Here is a 7,667-nt window from a genome sequence, read left to right on the forward strand (position 1 = left end):
CACCACACGTCTCCAATTTATAATTCTACTTGTTCACAAAGGTGAAAGGGAATGGTGTAGATGTGTCTGTAGAGGATAGAAAAATGAGCCACATTGACCATCATCCAATTAATTGAATAATGTTAAATGTTGAATAGGAAAGTCAGTGGAAACCTAAGAGGGGGTAATATTGAAAAGAAACGGAAAAACAGGGAACAATGGTACATATCCATTTTGGACAGTGTAAGCAGGGGTCTTAACACAAAGGAGGATTGGATGAGATTGGTAACATAGAACTCTATCCAATCTCAATTATCCGTTTCCCCTGGTGTTTGTGTTGGCTCCAATAACCACATTTTGCAGATGTACTAATAGTGGTTCGCACAGTGAGATTAAGAACCATATTAGTTACTAAATTTAGGACCCTGTAACCTATATAAATGTATATTTTAATCTTCAATTCTCGATTGTTTAAACGAACCGAGGGGCTGGATAGGTTTGACTATACTGACCAACTCTGTGTCCTTCATAATTTTTATAGTAACAGGAAAGTACAAAGATAAAGACGATATAGAGATCGCCACCACATACACCTATGAATCGATTGGCCCCTTTGGTTTAGGTGTCCACTGACGCCTTTTTGACACCCTACAAACTGATCAAGTGATATATGGGCTTTTAGTCATAAAGTTTAAGTTTGATTAATCCGTCGGACCTCCGCTTCAACTAGTTATTTATAGGGTACGGTGTACCGATTATAATATGGCGCTATTTAAAGACAGATATCCTATACGTATCCCTTTTATGGTTAAGTTTTTCTCCTGGTACCAATACAATAATGGGCAATACTATGGAAGCCATTATTTAATTAGTTCTTTATTTGGCTCCTACACATCATAGATACCTTTACTAGGACCAGATCTGACATTAAACAAAGCGTGAGAACACGCTGAATCTAACTATAATACGGTGAGCGAAAGAATCTTTACAACATTCCCACATGGCGGCCAAACAGACCTAACAGAGTCCATCTACCCTGACGGGAAGAGTCCCATATGGATGACGTAGCCGGGGCCGGAACTGTGTATTTAAGACATACACACTACGGCTATCGCGTTTACCCGTAAAAGACGAGGGAGCAAAACGAGGACCGATGCGAGTGGAGCTACACAGGCAAGTCTCGGGCAGTGTAATACAAATTAACATTTCTTTGACCCTTGAACACAGTTGACAAGGATATTGACTGTTGGGTGTGCACCGTTTGGTGCAACATGGGGGTTATTCGCACGTTATGTGGCACTACCCTTTGTTTTTATTCTTGTTTCTTTGGAAGACTAAAAAACTTTTTGGATAATATAGATTAGTCTTTAAAACTTTGACAATCTCACGCACAGGGGTACTATCTCCATTTAGAACTTATTGGTTTAAAAGGCTCGTTTTCGTCAATAATAGGATACCCAACACAGTAATGGGAATAACGAACATTCATGTGATGTTTTTATTTGGTGTGGCGCCTATAACGAGGGCCATCTTCTTTCTTTGTAGCCTACCAGCATCAAACAGATGAAAGGGCGAGACTGGCGAATTGTTTCAATAAGCGGAATTTAAGCATTAATTACCATCGCCGATACTTTGGCACCACCGGGTAGCTAAATACGGGGTGTCGAGAGGTAAGCCAAGGCTATCTTTCCAATATATGTGAGACTAACTCAACAGCATCTCAGCCGAATCCATCCTAATTTAGATGCTCTTCCATCCTAGGGTGTCACGCCTACAGTGTCTTTGCCTCAGTTTTATTATAAGGGAGTAGAACATCACAATCGGTCTACGGTGTGCAGAAAATATAAATTAATCTGAGTGAGTATTTATTTCATGCATCGGCCCATTGGACACTTTAACATTATTCAATTAATTGGATGATGGTCAATGTGGCTCATTTTTCTATCCTCTACAGACACATCTACACCATTCCCTTTCACCTTTGTGAACAAGTAGAATTATAAATTGGAGACGACGTGTGGTGTATGAACCCTCACGGCTTACAGATCTCTCCCGAAAACTTCTAAATATGAGGTACATTTATTAAATGTTGGTTTGTTCAGGTTGTGTGACTAGATTATTATCCAGGGCAGATTTATTCAGTTGTCTAAACCGCAGTTCTATTCATCTGTTTAAACCTCGATCATGCTGGCTGCCCGTTTATAATACTTAACCAGACTTGACATTCAGAGGCCACATTAGGCTCATTGATAGCCACCTCCATACATAATAATCTCTATGTCTCGTCTTTTTCTAACTTTTTCTAATCTTTTCTATTCTTTCTGTTTCCGATTAACTAGAAATATGTCTTTCTTTGTCTGATCCAGCTACAGCAATGAGCAATATTATAAATGAATTTGTAATCAAGTTTTAATTAAAAAAAAGGATTTTTTTGGATTTAATGAAAAATGTTTTAACTTGTCAACTTGGAGTCTTCATTATGTTCATTTATAATCTTTATGAATCGATGTTGTTTATTACTGACTATGACATTAATTTGATCATGGATTGTATGCACTTTTGTCTGTTAGGCATTTTTAGAAGCTTGATTCACGGAAGGAAGGACCCCAATTTCTTGTCCTGAAGAAGGTGGCTTTATTATTTGTCCCACCGAAACGCGTCGACGCCTGTTACCTAAGTTGTATTTGTCCTGGGACCAATTACCGAAAATTAGGATTTAGTAAGCTTAGAGGTACTGGTCCCAAGGGAACACAAACCAACAAGATTGAAGCACAAGTGAGGTGCCTTTACCATACTTTGTGTCCTTCCGATTAATTTGTGTGTTTTGTAATTGTGAGACATATAGCTGATTTTTAATGAAAATTGTGTTCATATACACATTAAGACATTTGGTTTTTTTAATTAGGATTTTTTATTGTATAGATTTATTCTGTATGTGTCTATAATGTGCACTTTAATTTTAAATTTGTTTTAATAAAACATGGATTAAATCACTTAATTTCCTTGATGAATTCTTTTTGTCTATTTACATTGCTGTGTCTCGGATCACTCTTGTGACACTTTCTTTGGAAAGATTGTTTTTCATTTATATCGACTTCCTCTGTGCACACTGTTAAGTAGCTTTACATTTCTTTATGTCTAGTAGCTTTGATGTGGTAGAAACCTTTTCTGACCTTAGCCTTTCTTTGACACGACACCTAAGTAGTGCCTCCACCATTGATGGATGAATAGTCCAAAGGGAAAACTTTTACTTTACAGTATATTTTGGTGCTCTGTTCCTTTGGACGTTATTGAGCCCCTCTCCTTGTGTTTACGAGGTTTTTAGTAATACAGTACATGTTGGTAATTGCTATAGATTTTATGTATGTTTTAGCACAGGGAATCTCTGGTTCGCAATCAGCTCTTGTTTTACCTGTCCACTCCCTCTTTTTTCAAAATGCCCGTCATGAAAGACTTCCTAGAGGTTTTGAAAAAGGTCTTTCCTCCCATTAGGCGTCCTTCCCCTCCATGGGAGCTTAATGTAGTCCTTTCCCGCCTTATGCAGGACCCATTCGAGACCATACACAAGGCATCTCTCCAACACATCCCTTGGAAAAGGCATCTCTCCAACACATCCCTTGGAAAACAGTTTTTCTTATAGCAATCACATCAGCACGCAGGGTTAGCAAACTCCAAGCTTTGTGTTCTCATGAACCATACACCATTTCCATTCTACTAAGGTGGTTATGAGAACTTACCCAAAATTCCTCCCTAAGACAGATTCAGATGTCCATGTTAATCAAACTATTTCATTACCTACATTCTTTCAGAATCCATCCACACCAGCAGAGAGAACACTTAATTCTCTAGATGTACAGAGGATGTTAAAGTTTTATCTTGAGAAAACTTGTGAAATCTGCAGATCAGACAAATTATTTGTTATTTGTGTTCCGGTCCGCACCTGTCTAGCCATTTCTAAGCAATCCATTTCAAAACTGATTGTTTCTTGCATCCTGTTATTTTATCAGAAAGCTAATAAAAACAGTTGATGCCAGATCTAAAGCACATTCCACTAGGGGTAAAGCAGCCACTGCTGTCCTAATGCAGAATATTCCCATTACAGAGATTTTCCAGGCAGCTACATGGAGGTCTATTCACACTTTCACCAAACATTATAGCCTTTATTCTGATGCTAGGGCAGGCCTCCCTCAAAAGTCTATTTGCTTAAAGAGCTTTTGGAATTCACACTCGGTCTTCTCCACCACTATAAAATAGGGACGGGCTTGCTATTCTATTCAGTGTTTATGACTATACATGGAAATCCCCTATGAGAGAAGGAATAGTTTCTTACCTGTAACTCAAGTTCTCTCATAGGGGTATTTCCATGATAATCATAAGCAGAGATACTCATTGGTTGTATAAATATCATCATTCTTCGCCTCAAAAAGAACTGAGGTAAATGCCTGTAGCCAAGCATGATGCAAAACTGGAGGTCCCTGGGCCCTAAAAGGCACCACGTCTGTTTTCAGCTCTTATAATGGCAGCCTATGAGGCTACACGGTCATGTGCTTCTTCATTTCTATGCTCTTCTAAAGTAGGGTTCGTGAAAGACATTGGAATTGTTTTACAAAAGCATTATGCATTTACATGCATAGACACCTCCCCTGGCAACCTTTTTTATTTACAAAATGAAGAGCTTGCCCATGGTAGCCTCCTCCTACAGGCTGCATAATATTTTCTTCTTGAAGTAACTCTGCAGGCCTTCCCGAAAAAAGAGAAAAGCGACACTTAAGAAGATATAATGGATGAAGTTATCCGGGGTCCCCGCACGTGGGCGGGACTATTCAGTACTTATGACTGAACATGGAAATCCCCTTTGAGAAAATAAACAGTTCTCTTTAACCAGTCCTTCACTACTAACAATCACCAACAAGCAGGCATTCTAGAATATTACTGTTTTTGATGTCACCTCTGGCTTTCAGACCTATGGTGACATCATTGCCAAGATGGCCTAAAATTCAACCAATCGTTTAGGGATCCCTCTCCTTCATGTTTAAATTAGAATTGCATACTAGATTTACAGCTGTACTTCACATTTACTTCCAGTGTGCACAGTCATCTTATATTTGTTTTAGAGCACTGCTCATTTAAGGAATAATAATAGCAGCTTTCAGCCCCTATAACATTGCACAATATTAGGGTGCTCTTATCTGTAGTTCAGTTTAGACTGTGTGCTAAGTTGCGTCCTATTACTTGCAAATTCTGCTTGTCCAATTCATCAGTTAAAGCTGATTAGTACTCTTTAAAAGTTTGCATTAAAACACATATCGAGGTACAGTGAAAGAAGTATAAACATTGTGACAGAATGAGTTATCAGTTAAGTTCTTCCACTCGTTTAGAAGTCCATCCTTTCCCAGTTTATGCTTCCATTTTATCATACTGTCCCTATTCCGTGAAATGTGGCTTCCCAAGTAGCTAAGCAACAAAGTTAGTAAAGTTTTCTTAATTCCAGGCAAATGATTTAATCTTTCAAAATTTATTTTTAACCCCAGTTAGTTTATATTACTTCTTAAATACTTGCAGCTGTAATTAACTTTCAGATAATCACATTGTATGCAAAAAGTGATGGGTTTATTCTCCAGTAGTGAGTTTTCAACCTCTCATATTGTTGCATTTAAAACTTCATTATATAATGACATAAAGAAAGTAAATAACTGGTATCACAGTATTGCTGCTCTAAAAATGTTGAAACCTTTTCGACAGAATGCCATTAGGCACTTCCCGATCTTTGTCTAGTGCTTGAATTATAGCTACAAATTTCAGTTGATCCCAAATGACATAAGTATTAAGTGGCCGATTTACAAAAGAATTTATGAGCACAGGAAATCATACTTTAGAAAGTACTTCATCACGTACTCTTACCAATTTTGCCTGAAACGTTCAATTCCCTATTAGTAATATCACAAATATAGCACAGTCCTGTCTATTTGGACAATTTGTAAATGAATATTCCCTGAATAGTCTTGTTTTAGATATTTAGGGACCAATTCACAAATGCATAGAAAAGTTCATAAAACAGTACTACAGGTGTACTACTACTCTGAAAGGCACCCATGACTCAGCTGCTAAGTGAAGATATTCCCTGGGCACTGTTAAGAAATTTTCAATTGTAGCTGGTTACATTTCGATTCACTCAAGACTGATATTGATGGTCTTAATCCACGGCTCGGTCACCCATTAAAAGATACTCATCTTCCAAATATAAAAGAACGTTGCGAGGTTCTCACTACTTGGCTTTACCAAAGTCGACCTATCTTACCAAATTTTAACATACATCTTCAAGTGATACTTTGGCAAAGATATTGTACATAATGAAGCACTTTTGAACAATTCCTTTCTTTAAGGTCACAGCAATATATTTTTTTTCTATGAAACTTTGGAGTATGAAGAACTATGCAAACCTATAATACTTTTATTAAGGAACACTGTGGTAAAAAGATCTAGAAAGGTTAAAACATTTGAGAATAAGTCTAACTGCTCATAGGTATAACTAACCATTTAGTTAATGGCTGGATTTCCTTTTAGTAATTTCAACAGTTAAGTGGATTCTGCAGAAGGTAGACTATCTTTGATCTTTCCTTTGTATCGCCCTCATCGCCAAGTGTCTTTTTTAACACAGCACCGGTTGCTGGTTCTTTAACTAGTTGCTTCTCTATTCATTTTTGACCCTCATGCAATTGCCTCGTGTAGCAACTATCTGGCCTTGAGGGTTACAGACTGTAAAAGAAATTTACACGAAAGAGCATAGAATTCTGCATCCACAACAAGACAAATCTGTTAATACTCCAGGAGGAAGGTCAACATGTCGACTGTCCCTTTTTTCCCACTACTTACCTTTACTATTGGTTTCAGATTTCTTTGCCCATTCGTTCAGTGTCTTCAGGGTCCTTCATTGCTCTCAGACCACCATGGGTGGTTATTACTGAATTCATCTATGATTGGTCCTTTATGTATCCTGAAGTGCAACCCATCCATTCATTGGGCTTCTGTTCGTCATGTTCTCAAACATCACCCCATCCCTCCCCTTTGGAAACTCTTAGGGTAAACTCCTGGTGATTCCAATTTTTGATGGTCAGGTACATTTCAGTACTGGTCATCAAACTGTGGAATTTACATCTCTGTTCTATCAGGATGGCTACGTTTGGAAGCATTTGAAGTCCCACTGGAAAATCTGGACCCCCAGCATTTTGAGAGATACCATATCCTTACATAGATGGTAATGGGTTTGCACACTGCTGGCAAGTCGTAATAGCGAGGTATTGCGATAATCAATTGGACTCATTTGCATGGCCCCACTAGACATCCTAATATTACACCCACAGCCATGCTCTTCTTCCAAGTGACCTCAACCACTTTCCCTGGGGAGCATTATACAGTTATGTCAAATTAAACTTACCCATCTTTAATGTCCTTTCTTTTTAATGTTGTCCTTGTGCGATACTACTCTCCGTTATGTGGCTTCAATATGGTGCTTTCTTCTTACCTTGTACTGTTGTGTCGATTTCAAGGGTAAAATTAGCGGAAAGACTATTGTCCTAACTTGGTTGGCGATTTTTCAAAAGCATTCACTATTCTCAATTTCTCCCTCAATTTTGTGTTTTAACTTCAATTCATGTATGTCTGGAAACTGACTGAAGATCTTTGGGTTT

The sequence above is a fragment of the Triturus cristatus genome, chromosome 12, assembly GCF_964204655.1.
Source record: "Triturus cristatus chromosome 12, aTriCri1.1, whole genome shotgun sequence".
NCBI lineage: Eukaryota > Metazoa > Chordata > Amphibia > Caudata > Salamandridae > Triturus > Triturus cristatus.